Below are 15,588 nucleotides of genomic sequence, written 5' to 3' on the forward strand. Positions count from 1 at the left end.
CGATAGCGGACTCCGGGATGATGGGATCCAGGGGATCCGACGATTCCGTTTTGACTTCGTCTTCGTGTACCCGGGACAATGCATCCGATCTTTGATTCTTGTTCCCGGGACGGTAGGTAATCCGGAAGTCAAAACGGCCAAAGAACAGTGACCAGCGGGCTTGCCTGGGGTTCAGCCGCTTGGCGGTCCTGATGTACTCCAGGTTCCGATGGTCAGTGAAAACCGTGAATGGCACGGATGTTCCCTCCAACAGATGTCTCCACTCTTCGAGGGCCTCTTTCACAGCAAGGAGTTCCCTATTGCCGACGTCATAGTTCCGTTCAGCGGGGGTCAACCTGCGGGAAAAATAGGCACACGGGTGAAGGACCTTATCGGTCTTCCCGCTCTGGGAGAGCACCGCTCCTATCCCTGAGTCCGAGGCATCCACTTCAACCACTAACTGGCGGCTAGGATCGGGCTGCACCAGCACTGGTGCAGACGAAAAGCGCCGTTTCAACTCCTTGAACGCGGCTTCGCACCGATCCGACCAGGTGAAGGGGACTTTTGGAGAGGTCAGGGCTGTCAGGGGGCTAACTACCTGACTGTAGCCCTTAATGAACCTCCTGTAGAAATTAGCAAAGCCGAGGAACTGTTGCAGCTTCCTACGGCTTGTGGGTTGGGGCCAATCTCTCACCGCCGCAACCTTGGCCGGATCAGGGGCGACGGAGTCAGAGGAGATGATAAACCCCAAGAAGGACAAAGAAGTGCGGTGGAATTCACACTTCTCGCCCTTCACAAACAGGCGGTTCTCCAACAACCGCTGTAGGACCTGACGGACATGCCGGACATGAGTCTCAGGATCCGGGGAAAAGATGAGTATATCGTCTAGATACACGAAGACGAACCGGTGCAGGAAGTCCCGCAAGACATCGTTTACCAACGCTTGGAAAGTCGCGGGAGCATTAGTGAGACCGAACGGCATGACCAGGTACTCAAAATGACCTAACGGGGTGTTGAATGCCGTCTTCCATTCGTCTCCCTTCCGGATCTGAACCAAATGATACGCATTCCTAAGATCAAGCTTGGTGAAGATTTTGGCTCCATGCAAGGGGGTGAACACTGAATCCAATAAGGGCAACGGGTATCGGTTGCGAACCGTGATTTCGTTCAACCCCCTATAATCAATGCATGGACGAAGACCGCCATCCTTTTTACCCACATAAAAGAAACCAGCACCCATCGGAGAGGTGGAATTCCGGATCAACCCGGCAGCTAATGAGTCCCGGATGTAGGTCTCCATTGATTCACGCTCCGGTTGTGAGAGGTTGTACAGCCTACTGGACGGGAACTCACTGCCTGGAACCAAATCAATGGCACAATCATACGGGCGGTGGGGAGGAAGCGTGAGAGCCAGATCCTTGCTGAACACGTCAGCGAGGTCATGGTACTCCGCCGGCACCGCCTTCAGATTGGGCGGGACTCGGACCTCCTCCTTAGCTTGGGAGCCGGGAGGAACCAAGGAACCTAGACACTCCCGATGGCAGGTTTCGCTCCACTGAACCACTTGTGGATTGTGCTTTAGCATCCAGGGAAAACCCAAAACCACACGGGAGGTGACCTGAGTCACAAAGAACTCGATCACCTCCCGGTGGTTACCTGACACCACCAGAGTTACTGGAGGTGTCTTATGCGTGATTGGTGGGAGTAGGGAGCCATCTAGTGCCCGAACCTGTACAGGCGAGGTAAGAGCCACCAGAGGGAGCCCTATCTCCCTGGCCCATCTACTGTCTAGCAGATTCCCCTCAGAGCCCGTGTCCACCAGTGCTGGGGCCTTCAGGGTTGAATCCTCATACAGGATCGTGACTGGGAGTCGTGTGGCAATGTGGGTGTGTCCCACGTGAATGTTTCGGCCCACCCCTGGCCCAGTCTCTAGGGGCGGGCGTTGGTGTTTAACCGCTCGGGGCAGTCGCTTGCAAGATGCTCACTCGAGCCACAAACATAACAAGCTCCGTAGGCCCGCCTCCTTTGTGCTCCAGGTGCCCTAAATGTTGCCCTGCTCGTGTCCATAGCTTCGTCAGCAGGGGGAGCCGTAGGCGCACGGAGCGCAGGAACAGAGGAGCGTGGGGAGGGCGGAGCTCGGTCGGAACCGGAAGGGAGAGGGACGACGCGTGCCTGGCCACGCCCTTCGCCTCGTTCCCGACGGCGTTCTTCTAACCGGTTGTCGAGTCGTATGACCAGATCGATGAGCCCATCTAAGTCCCGCGGTTCGTCCTTCGCCACCAGGTGCTCTTTTAGGACCAGTGACAGTCCGTTTACAAAGGCGGCGCGGAGGGCAGTGCTATTCCAGCCGGATCTCGCCGCCGCGATGCGGAAGGCGACTGCATAGGCAGCTGCGCTCCGACGCCCCTGTCTCATTGACAGTAGCGCGGTTGAAGCGGTCTCTCCTCTGTTGGGATGGTCGAACACCGTTCTGAGCTCCCGTACAAACCCATCGTATGTATGAAGGAGCCGTGAGTTCTGCTCCCAGAGCGCTGTAGCCCAAGCGCGTGCCTCCCCGCGAAGCAGATTTATTACATAAGCTACTTTGCTAGCGTCAGTCGCGTACATCACGGGACGCTGTGCGAAGACGAGCGAACACTGCATCAGAAAATCCGCGCACGTCTCCACACAGCCTCCGTACGGTTCTGGAGGGCTTATGTATGCTTCTGGGGACGGAGGAAGGGACCGTTGAACGACCAGTGGAACATCACTTTCACGCGCAGGGTCCTCGGGAGGGAGAGCCGCAGCGGCGCCCGGAGGGCGCGCCTCCACTTGTGCGGCGAGAGCCTCCACCCTGCGGTTGAGAACGTGCTGCTCGGTCATTAAATCGATCCGAGAGGTGAAAGCGGTGAGGATCCGCTGCAACTCACCGATTACCCCTCCCGAAGCCGCCGACGCGCCTTGTTCTTCCATTGGCCGTTCAACAGCCGGTTGACGCCCCTCGGGATCCATGACGCTGGCCGAGATATCCTGTTGTGAAAGTGTAGGTACACGGACCCACAACAGGGGGCGCAATGAACGGACAATGGAGAAAAGTAAAGAACAAGTTTTACTGTTGTGAAAAAAGCACAACCAATACAACAATTAATAATTTGGAGGTGTAAGCCGAAATCTGCTGGTGTCGTGTGGGCAGGCTCGAAGGTAGGAGACGTCCGTCCCAGTCGAACCGGAACCACCCAGATCTCCTCTGCCACCGAAACCCAGAAGTACTGGAACCGCCAAGTCCCGAATTCCCAGGTGGCCACTGCCTTCGCTCGTCGGATCCGGTACTGCTGGCGGGAAAGAGCACAAACACACAGGTAGGAATGCGACAGCACCCAGTAGATGGAGAGGGGCGAAGCCGCCTCCACCTCTTGTTACAATGAAGCAGGAAAGGTGAGTACTTATCCGAGCAAGTTGCTTTCTGTAATCAGCTGTCCTGAAAAGGTTTAGCAAGGTTTATCAGAATCTTTAATATATGTTTGCAGAGAAGGATCACCTTAAACTCAAGGCGATATCTCGGCACTGAGGTGGAGACGCCGTCCTACTGATATACCTCCGTGCTGAGTGGAACAGCTGTGTCCAGTGATGGGTGACAGCTGTCACCCAGGCTGCTCCCATAAGGTGGCAGCGCCCTCTGGTGCCTGGAGCCCGCACTCCAGGCAGGGCGCCCTCTGGTGGTGGTGGGCCAGCAGTACCTCCTCTTCAGCGGCCCACACAACATGACCAATATGTTATACAAAGGTTTAAACACTCCCAAAATATTCAACATATTGCGCTGAAAAGTTGAAGAAAATGATGTTTACTTGAAAAAAACAATTTGCTGTGCTGAAACTGTGTGAAACAATTGCTCAAGAAAATGATTCACTGTTCTGAAATGCTCAATGAATGCTTCAAAACAGACAAACCACTAAATGAAATGATTGCTTCAGATTTGGAAAAGGTTGAAATACTAAAGTAAACAACAATTTCATAAAATAATTTCCTTTGTCAAAATGCTTGAGACAATAAATGAAACAATTCTGTCAGAAATTAATTGGCTGTTTCAAAAACACCCAAAAATGACATGAAACATTTTCTTAATGAAAACGTTTCAAAATGCTCTGAACACTAAATGAACTGTTTGCTTAAGATAAACAACTGTGTTTCAAAATGCTCCAAACACTAAACAAACAAACAAAAAAGTTCCACTGTCTTGAAATGCTCGAAATACAAAATGATGTCATTGCTTCAGAAAATTGTTGATAAAGTTTATCAACTTCAGAAAATGATTCATTGTGTTAAAGCACTCAAAAAATTAAATGAAACATTTGTGCCAGAAAAAGATTCATAGGTTGAAACACTAAGTGAAATAATTAACTTGGAAAACAATTTACTTTATTGGGATGCCTTAAACATGAAGTGAAATAATTGCTTCTGAAAGTTTCTCAGCATGCTCAGAGTACAAGATGGACCGATTGCTTTAGAAAACAATTCAGTGAACAAAATGTTCCAAATATTAAATGAAGCAGTTGCTTCAGAAAATAATTTACTCTTTGAAAGCATTCAAAACACTAAGTGAAACAATGGCTATTTAGTATGGTCTACAATGCTCAAAATGAACACATTGCTTTAGAAAATTATTCAGTGTTTCTCATCCCTCCAAACACCAAGTGAAACAAATGTGACAGAAAATGATACGCAGGTTTAAAACAAGCAAAACTGCTTCAAAAAATGTTTACTGTTTTGATGTGTTAAACAGTATATTAAACAACCGTTTATGAAAAATGTTTAAAGATGATCTAGACAGTAAAGGAACTGATTGGTTCAGAAAAAAAGATTCACTGTTTACATAATCTCAAAGCACTACACAATAATTGTTTCAGGAAATGATTCAGCATTCCTAATCCAAACAATATGTGAATCAATTATGCCAACAAATAATTCTCAGGTTTTAAATGCTAAGTAAAACAATTACTTCAGAAAAAATGATATACTGTTTTGAAATGTTTCTGAAAATTTTTTCAATCCTCTACACCAGGGGTGTCCAAACTACGGCCCGCGGGCCAACTGCAGCCCGCGGTTCAGTTTTTATTGGCCCGCAGCAAATTCTGAAAATATAATTGAATATGGCCAGCACAAGAAGCTTGAGCTCAACTTTGTTGCACTTCTCAGTTTGAACACTAGATGGAGCCAGCCGCTGGCATATACAATAATTATGTAAAACCCCAACGGTCAAAACGACCCCCTGTGAGCAAGCACTTGGCTACAGTGGGAAGGAAAAACTCCCTTTTAACAGGAAGAAACCTCCAGCAGAACCAGGCTCAGGGAGGGGCAGTCTTCTGCTGGGACTGGTTGGGGCTGAGGGAGAGAACCAGGAAAAAGACATGCTGTGGAGGGGAGCAGAGATCGATCACTAATGATTAAATGCAGAGTGGTGCATACAGAGCAAAAAGAGAAAGAAACAGTGCATCATGGGAACCCCCCAGCAGTCTACGTCTATAGCAGCATAACTAAGGGATGGTTCAGGGTCACCTGATCCAGCCCTAACTATAAGCTTTAGCAAAAAGGAAAGTTTTAAGTCTAATCTTAAAAGTAGAGAGGGTGTCTGTCTCCCTGATCTGAATTGGGAGCTGGTTCCACAGGAGAGGAGCCTGAAAGCTGAAGGCTCTGCCTCCCATTCTACTCTTACAAACCCTAGGAACTACAAGTAAGCCTGCAGTCTGAGAGCGAAGTGCTCTATTGGGGTGATATGGTACTACGAGGTCCCTAAGATAAGATGGGACCTGATTATTCAAAACCTTATAAGTAAGAAGAAGAATTTTAAATTCTATTCTAGAATTAACAGGAAGCCAAGGAAGAGAGGCCAATATGGGTGAGATATGCTCTCTCCTTCTAGTCCCCGTCAGTACTCTAGCTGCAGCATTTTGAATTAACTGAAGGCTTTTTAGGGAACTTTTAGGACAACCTGATAATAATGAATTACAATAGTCCAGCCTAGAGGAAATAAATGCATGAATTAGTTTTTCAGCATCACTCTGAGACAAGACCTTTCTGATTTTAGAGATATTGCGTAAATGCAAAAAAGCAGTCCTACATATTTGTTTAATATGCGCTTTGAATGACATATCCTGATCAAAAATGACTCCAAGATTTCTCACAGTATTACTAGAGGTCAGGGTAATGCCATCCAGAGTAAGGATCTGGTTAGACACCATGTTTCTAAGATTTGTGGGGCCAAGTACAATAACTTCAGTTTTACCTGAGTTTAAAAGCAGGAAATTAGAGGTCATCCATGTCTTTATGTCTGTAAGACAATCCTGCAGTTTAGCTAATTGGTGTGTGTCCTCTGGCTTCATGGATAGATAAAGCTGGGTATCATCTGCGTAACAGTGAAAATTTAAGCAATACCGTCTAATAATACTGCCTAAGGGAAGCATGTATAAAGTGAATAAAATTGGTCCTAGCACAGAACCTTGTGGAACTCCATAATTAACTTTAGTCTGTGAAGAAGATTCCCCATTTACATGAACAAATTGTAATCTATTAGACAAATATGATTCAAACCACCGCAGCGCAGTGCCTTTAATACCTATGGCATGCTCTAATCTCTGTAATAAAATTTTATGGTCAACAGTATCAAAAGCAGCACTGAGGTCTAACAGAACAAGCACAGAGATGAGTCCACTGTCCGAGGCCATAAGAAGATCATTTGTAACCTTCACTAATGCTGTTTCTGTACTATGATGAATTCTAAAACCTGACTGAAACTCTTCAAATAGACCATTCCTCTGCAGATGATCAGTTAGCTGTTTTACAACTACCCTTTCAAGAATTTTTGAGAGAAAAGGAAGGTTGGAGATTGGCCTATAATTAGCTAAGATAGCTGGGTCAAGTGATGGCTTTTTAAGTAATGGTTTAATTACTGCCACCTTAAAAGCCTGTGGTACATAACCAACTAACAAAGATAGATTGATCATATTTAAGATCGAAGCATTAAATAATGGTAGGGCTTCCTTGAGCAGCCTGGTAGGAATGGGGTCTAATAAACATGTTGATGGTTTGGATGAAGTAACTAATGAAAATAACTCAGACAGAACAATCGGAGAGAAAGAGTCTAACCAAATACCGGCATCACTGAAAGCAGCCAAAGATAACGATACGTCTTTGGGATGGTTATGAGTAATTTTTTTTCTCTAATAGTTAAAATTGTGTTAGCAAAGAAAGTCATGAAGTCATTACTAGTTAAAGTTAATGGAATACTCAGCTCAATAGAGCTCTGACTCTTTGTCAGCCTGGCTACAGTGCTGAAAAGAAACCTGGGGTTGTTCTTATTTTCTTCAATTAGTGATGAGTAGAAAGATGTCCTAGCTTTACGGAGGGCTTTTTTATAGAGCAACAGACTCTTTTTCCAGGCTAAGAGAAGATCTTCTAAATTAGTGAGACGCCATTTCCTCTCCAACTTACGGGTTATCTGCTTTAAGCTACGAGTTTGTGAGTTATACCACGGAGTCAGACACTTCTGATTTAAAGCTCTCTTTTTCAGAGGAGCTACAGCATCCAAAGTTGTCTTCAGTGAGGATGTAAAACTATTGACGAGATACTCTATCTCCCTTACAGAGTTTAGGTAGCTACTCTGCACTGTGTTGGTATATGGCATTAGAGAACATAAAGAAGGAATCATATCCTTAAACCTAGTTACAGCACTTTCTGAAAGACTTCTAGTGTAATGAAACTTATTCCCCACTGCTGGGTAGTCCATCAGAGTAAATGTAAATGTTATTAAGAAATGATCAGACAGAAGGGAGTTTTCAGGGAATACTGTTAAGTCTTCTATTTCCATACCATAAGTCAGAACAAGATCTAAGATATGATTAAAGTGGTGGGTGGACTCATTTACTTTTTGAGCAAAGCCAATAGAGTCTAATAATAGATTAAATGCAGTGTTGAGGCTGTCATTCTCAGCATCTGTGTGGATGTTAAAATCGCCCACTATAATTATCTTATCTGAGCTAAGCACTAAGTCAGACAAAAGGTCTGAAAATTCACAGAGAAACTCACAGTAACGACCATGTGGACGATAGATAATAACAAATAAAACTGGTTTTGGGACTTCCAATTTGGATGGACAAGACTAAGAGACAAGCTTTCAAATGAATTAAAGCTCTGTCTGGGTTTTTGATTAATTAATAAGCTGGAATGGAAGATTGCTGCTAATCCTCTGCCCCGGCCCGTGCTACGAGCATTCTGACAAGTAGTGTGACTCGGGGGTGTTGACTCATTTAAACTAACATATTCATCCTGCTGTAACCAGGTTTCTGTTAGGCAGAATAAATCAATATGTTGATCAATTATTATATCATTTACCAACAGGGACTTAGAAGAGAGAGACCTAATGTTTAATAGACCACATTTAACTGTTTTAGTCTGTGGTGCAGTTGAAGGTGCTATATTATTTTTTCTTTTTGAATTTTTATGCTTAAATAGATTTTTGCTGGTTATTGGTAGTCTGGGAGCAGGCACCGTCTCTACGGGGATGGGGTAATGAGGGGATGGCAGGGGGAGAGAAGCTGCAGAGAGGTGTGTAAGACTACAACTCTGCTTCCTGGTCCCAACCCTGGATAGTCACGGTTTGGAGGATTTAAGAAAATTGGCCAGATTTCTAGAAATGAGAGCTGCTCCATCCAAAGTGGGATGGATGCCGTCTCTCCTAACAAGACCAGGTTTTCCCCAGAAGCTTTGCCAATTATCTATGAAGCCCACCTCATTTTTTGGACACCACTCAGACAGCCAGCAATTCAAGGAGAACATGCGGCTAAACATGTCACTCCCGGTCCGATTGGGGAGGGGCCCAGAGAAAACTACAGAGTCCGACATTGTTTTTGCAAAGTTACACACCGATTTAATGTTAATTTTAGTGACCTCCGATTGGCGTAACCGGGTGTCATTACTGCCGACGTGAATTACAATCTTACCAAATTTACGCTTAGCCTTAGCCAGCAGTTTCAAATTTCCTTCAATGTCGCCTGCTCTGGCCCCCGGAAGACAACTGACTATGGTTGCTGGTGTCGCTAACTTCACATTTCTCAAAACAGAGTCGCCAATAACCAGAGTTTGATCCTCGGCGGGTGTGTCGTCGAGTGGGGAAAAACGGTTAGAGATGTGAACGGGTTGACGGTGTACACGGGGCTTCTGTTTAGGGCTACACTTCCTCCTCACAGTCACCCAGTCAGCCTGCTTTCCCGGCTGCTCGTGATCTGCCAGGGGGGAACTAACGGCGGCTAAGCTACCTTGGTCCGCACCGACTACAGGGGCCTGGCTAGCTGTAGAATTTTCCACGGTGTGGAGCCGAGTCTCCAATTCGCCCAGCCTGGCCTCCAAAGCTACGAATAAGCTACACTTATTACAAGTACCGTTACTGCTAAAGGAGGCCGAGGAATAACTAAACATTTCACACCCAGAGCAGAAAAGTGCGGGAGAGACAGGAGAAGCCGCCATGCTAAATCGGCTAAGAGCTAGTAGCTACGCTAAGCTAGCGGATTCCTAAAAACACGCAAAGTGAATAATGTGTAAATAATTTAGAGGTGATTCAGCAGAAGGAGTGCTTTAGTTAAGGCACGTAAAGATTACACTGGGAAACAAATCGTAATCTAGATAACTAGATCAATCTAACTGCGCAGATTAAACAGCTAACAGATACAGAAAAACACCGCTGTGCTCCGGAACAGGAAGTGATACAAATCAGGACTTGTCAGCTAACTTGAAACTTCAGCTGAGAGACAAAGCTTGTGCTTTTGATTTTTACTCGATAGCATGCGATGAGAGCACAGATGCCACAGACACCGCGCAACTGTTAATTTTTTTGCGGGGAGTAGATGATCATTTTTGCTGTACGGAGGAGCTGCTTGATATGATGAGCCTAAAAGGCACAACGACGGGAAAATATATTTTTGAAGCTGTGTCAGAGGCAGTTGAAAAGATGGGGCTTAAATGGGACAAGCTCTGTGGAGTAACAACCAGTGTTGCCACAGTTACTTTGAAAAAGTAACTTAGTTACTTTACTGATTACTCAATTGTAAAAGTAACTAAGTTAGATTACTAGTTACTTTTTTAGTTACTTTTCCCAGCTGCCGACAACAACCCTCTGCCACCTCAACATGACAATGATACCTGTTTTGCCAAAACTCACTTTATAGTCACCCTTTCTTGACTTCAATGAAAATAAATACTTGTTTTATAAAAAGTAAAATAAAGACGTCTTTCTTGACCTCATATTTAACTGTTGACAGCACTGTAACAGTAAAACTTGCAATTTCGAGCCTACATTGTTTATAAAGGTAACTATTCAATTCTAACATTTTTCTAACATTTAAATTCTCTCTAAACATTTTACTTGTCGAAATTATTATTATTTTAAGCAATATCAGTTGTAGTAAAAAACGGCTTCAAAACTGGACCTTTAATCTAGGGGTGTTGTGGGGGAGGGGGGCACATCCTTGCCCCACGCCCCCATTCCATCTAGATTCGCCCCTGCTTTGGCGTTTGAGCACAAAGAATGGATAACATTTATTTATGCAGAAAACAGGACCAGATTTACAGGTAAGAAAGTTTTATTGCGTTTTCACATCATGTGGTCCTCAGAAAGAGAGTTTAGGTGCATTTGAGTGGAAAATAGTGTTAGTTGTTGACGCGTCGCGGAGGATCAGCTGTTTTTAACGACCAGATACAGAGCGGCTCAGCTCAGAATTCTAAATAAAGGAGGAAAAAAAGTATAAAAATGTCTTTGTAAAGCTCAGTGCAGGTGTGCTGATCACCGCGCTTTAAGAGGTGAAGACGAGTCGAGCAGCTGCAAAAAACCGCGGATTAAAAGCTCACAGCTCGCTGAAAGTGGGACGTTCAGTCGAACCCCGACCTCCTGCCCACAGACCAAGTTTAATGCTGCTGTCGACCCACAATGAAAAATAATAGTAACGCACAGTGACATGGAGAAGTAACTTTAATCTGATTACTGATTTGGAAAGATTAACGCGTTAGATTACTCGTTACTAAAAAAAAGTGGTCAGATTAGAGTAACGCGTTACTAAAGTTACTAAGTAACGCGTTACCGGCATCACTGGTAACAACGGATGGAGCTCCGGCCATGGCGGGCGAGCGCAAAGGAATGGCATCGTTAGTGTGCGCCAAGGTAAAAGAGAGCGGAGGTGAGGCTGTTAGGATGCAATGTATAATCCACCAAGAAGCACTGTGTGCCAAGACTGTCCAGCTGGGTGATGTGATGAACACTGTTGTAAAAACTGTCAACATAATTCGAGCTAGAGGACTGTACCACAGAGAATTTCAGGCTTTCCTATCTGATGTGGATGCTGAATACGGGGATGTACTCTACCACTCTGATGTGCGCTGGCTCAGCCGCGGCTCTATGCTTCACTGTGCATCACTGCTCCCACTGAGTGCAATGTTTTTCACATTATAGATGAGTTAGAAATACACACAGTATTCATGTGTCAATATGTCACCTAGTGTGTGGCCCGGCCCTTTGTTTATTTTTCTGTATTTGGCCCTCACTAAAAAAAGTTTGGACACCCCTGCTCTACACAATAATGAACCAACTGGTTCAGATAAACTGTTCACTACGCAAAACACAAAAACAATCTGGTAAATGGATGCATAATTCCCATTTATAAACCACACAATACACACGGGTTGAACATAAGCTATTTTACACCCCAGACTTTCCACAGTGTTGCATCACAGTCCAGAGGGTCTTCAACCTTCCCAGATAACCCAAATAAAGCATCGGCATGATTACACTTCCTGCAGTTGGGACAATTACGATGGGTATTGCAATAAAACATTCAAACTCCCCTTTAGCCTTGATCACCAAATCCCCAATTGCGTACACCAGGACTGGGGGGACGTATGAGGTAAGCGTCATGACCATACTGTTGGTGACGATCTGGTAGGCCTTCTTTTTCCTCGGGTGTACGCGCCCCCTTTTGCAGTTTTACTTCTTCAAAGTCCTGAGAATTAGGACGTCACAAACGACATTTACAGGGACTATTGAAATGTATATTAACATGGCCCAAGGGCTATGGCTTAGCTCGATCGTGATCGTGTAGAAGATTCCAACAGTGATTGTGATGGTCCAAACACCAACGGCTATGAGCACCCATGGAGTCAGACTCTTCTTGGTGCGGTAGGTAATGGGATGAACCACAGCCAGGTAACAGTCGAGACAAATACATGCCATCAGGAGAGAGCGTCCAGCCATGTTCAGTGAGTAGAAAAAGTTACTCACCATTTTCAGGACATTTATGTGCCATTGAAAGACATTAGCCAGCACAAGCGGTATCACAGACAAGAAAAAGAAGTCCATGACGGTGAGGTTGAGCATGAAGACGTCGTGTGGTGTGAAGGGAGTTTACTTTTTGTGTCTTCGAACCAGTTCCCACAGGACAGTGATGCATGCCGGCCACCCAATTACAGCAGAGACAACGCTGACAAGAGCCCAGATGACAACACCCACCATCATGTCGTTGCAGAGTTGAAAAACCCCTCCAGGGTCGCTCAAGTTGGAGGTCATATTTTGATAGTAAGGATTTAGAGGTTGAACCATAGCCAATAGATAAGATTAGAAAAATAATTTTCGACAATTTCAAGTGGTTGTCAAATTGTCCAACTCACCAAAAGAGTCTGAGGTTGTGTTTGAGACTTAGTAATGAAGCCCTTACTTTGGTTCTCTTATGAAAATACTTATTTGAATATGTACAGTGAGGGAAATAAGTATTTGATCCAGTGTTGATTTTGCAGGTTTTCTCACAAAGAATGGTGAGGTCTGTAATTTTTATCGTAGGTATACTTCAACTGTGAGAGACAGAAAAAAAACAAACAAACAAAAAAAAAACAAAATCACATTGTATGATTTTTAAATAATTAATTTATATTTTATTGCATGAAATAAGCATTTGATCCAATAGAAAAAACAGACCTTAATATTTGGTACAGAAATCTTTGTTTGCAGTTCCAGAGGTCAGACGTTTCCTGTAGTTCTTGACCAAGTTTGCAGACTGCAGCAGGGATTTTAGTCCACTCCTCCATGTAGATCTTCTCCAGCTCTTTCAGGTTTGGAGTTTCAGCTCCCTCCAAAGATTTTCTATTGGGTTCAGGTCTGGAGACTGGCCAGGCCACCCCAGGACCTTTAAATGCTTCTTATGGAGCCCCTCCTTAGTTGCCCTGGCTCTAAGTTTGGGGTCATTGTCATGCTGGAAGACCCAGCCATGACCCATCTTCAATGCTTTTACTGAGGGAAGGAGGTTTGCCAAAATCTCACAATGACCCCATCCATCCTCCCTTCAATACGGTGCAGTCGTCCTGTCCCCTTTGCAGAAAAGCACCCCCAAACATGATGTTTCCATCCCCATGCTTCACAGTTGGGAAGATGTTCTTGATGTTGTTCTCATCCTACAAACACAGCAAGTGGAGTTGATCCCAAAAAGCTCTATTTTGGTCTCATCTGACCACATGACCTTCTCCTCTGCCTCCTTTGGATCATCCAGATGGTCACTGGCGAACTTCAAACGGGCCTGGACATGTGCTGGCTTGAGCAGGGGGACCTTGCTGCCCTGCAGGACTTTAAACCATGACGGCGTAGTGTGTTCCAAATGTAATCGTTGCGACTGTGGTCCCAGCTCTCTTCAGGTCATTCACTATAGGTCCTCCTGTGTAGTTCTGGCTTTCTCAGAATCATCCTTACCCCACGAGGTGAGATCTTGCATGGAGCCCCAGACCGAGGAAGACTGACAGTCAGTTTCTTCCATTTTCTAATAATTACGTTGTTGCCTTCTCACTAGTCCATCCCAGCCTTGTGCAGGTCTACAGATTTGTTCCTGGTGTCCTTACACAGTTCTTTGGTCTTGGCCATGGTGTACAGGTTGGAGTGTGATTGGTTGAGTGTGTGGACAGGTGTCTTTTATACAGGTAAGTTCAAACAGGTGCAATTAATACAGGTTAAAAGTGCAGAATAGGGGGGCTTCTTAAAGAAAAACTAACAGGTCTGTGTAAGCCAGAATTCTTACTGGTTGGTAGGGGATCAAATACTTGTTTCATGCAATAAAATGCAAATTATTTAAAAATCATACAGTGTGAGTTTATGATTTATTTTTTTTAGATTCTGTCTCTCACAGTTGAAGTGTACCTGTGCTAAAAATTACAGACCTCTCCGTTCTTTGTAGATGGGAAAACCTGCAAAATCAACAGTGGATCAAATACTTATTTGAATATGTAAGCGACACCACCGATTATCCAAATGTTGGGCTGGACAGGTGTTTCATAATGGAGGAATCGAGCTCATTCAGTGTTTTGGGGATTTCCTGACAGCAGACTGATTGATATGATTAATTACAATTTAGACTTTAATAAAATAAAGATTTCCCTGCTTTACTGGATAGTCTGGTGTCAAAGGTCAACAATTTGGCCCTTAACAATTGGAAGTACACGTGCTTTTTTTTTTCTTGCCTGTACAGCCCGCATAAATACAGATGAAAAACAAGCGCAAACCGAGATTTCTGAAATCCACCAATCCGGATCTGGATCACCTCCAAAATTTAATGGAGTCTTCCATGCCCTAACATCTATCTGTGGTGAAAATTTCGTCAAAATCCGTGCAGTAGTTTTGACATAATCCTGCTAACAGACAGCTAGACAAATAAACGAGCAATCTGAGATTTCTCACATTCGCCAATCCGGATCACCTCCAAAATTCCGTGGTGTCTTCCATGGCTTAATATCTCCCCGTGGTGCAAATCTGGTGGGAATCCGTGAAGGAGTTTTGACGTAATCCTTAAAAGCCTAAAAAGTGAAATCCTGAGTATGGATCCGGATCACCTCCAAAATTCAGTTCAATAAAAGCATCAATTTAGGGCAAACAATTGATTTTAATTAAGAGGACATGTTGTTGTTTTTAATATACAGTGCATCCAGAAATCACAGCACTTCACATTTTGCTGTGTTACAGCCTTATTCCAAAAGGGATTAAATTAATATTTTTCTCAAAATTATACACACAACAGCCCGTTTGCTCTGTGTATGCCTGATCCCGTCAGATCTCAGAAAATAAGCAGAGCATGATCTGATTAGTACTTGGATGGGAGACCTCTTTGGAACACCAGCGGCTGTGTGTTTCTCCAGGTAAAATTGGAGTTGCGTCAGGAAGGGCATCCGGCGTAAAACCTGTGCCAATTACCAATGCGGATCTGACTGTATCCGCTGTGGCGACCCGAACAAAACTGGGAGCAGCCGAATGAACAAAAACAACTCAAAATTATACACACACTCATAATGACAATATGAAAAAAGGTTTTTTTTTTTGGGAGATTTTTGCAAATTTTATATATATATATATATATATATATATATATATATATATAAAGTACTTGCGCGTATGCAAGTATTCACAGCTTTTACCATGAAGCTCAAAATTGAGGTCAGGTGCATCCTGTTTCCACTGATCAGCCTTGAGATGTTTCTACAGATTAACTGGAGTCCGCCTGGGGTAAATTCAGTTGATTGGACATGATTTTGAAAGGCACACACCTGTCTACATATAAGGTCCCA

This window comes from Thalassophryne amazonica, chromosome 18, assembly GCF_902500255.1.
Source record: "Thalassophryne amazonica chromosome 18, fThaAma1.1, whole genome shotgun sequence".
Classification (NCBI taxonomy): Eukaryota; Metazoa; Chordata; class Actinopteri; order Batrachoidiformes; family Batrachoididae; genus Thalassophryne; species Thalassophryne amazonica.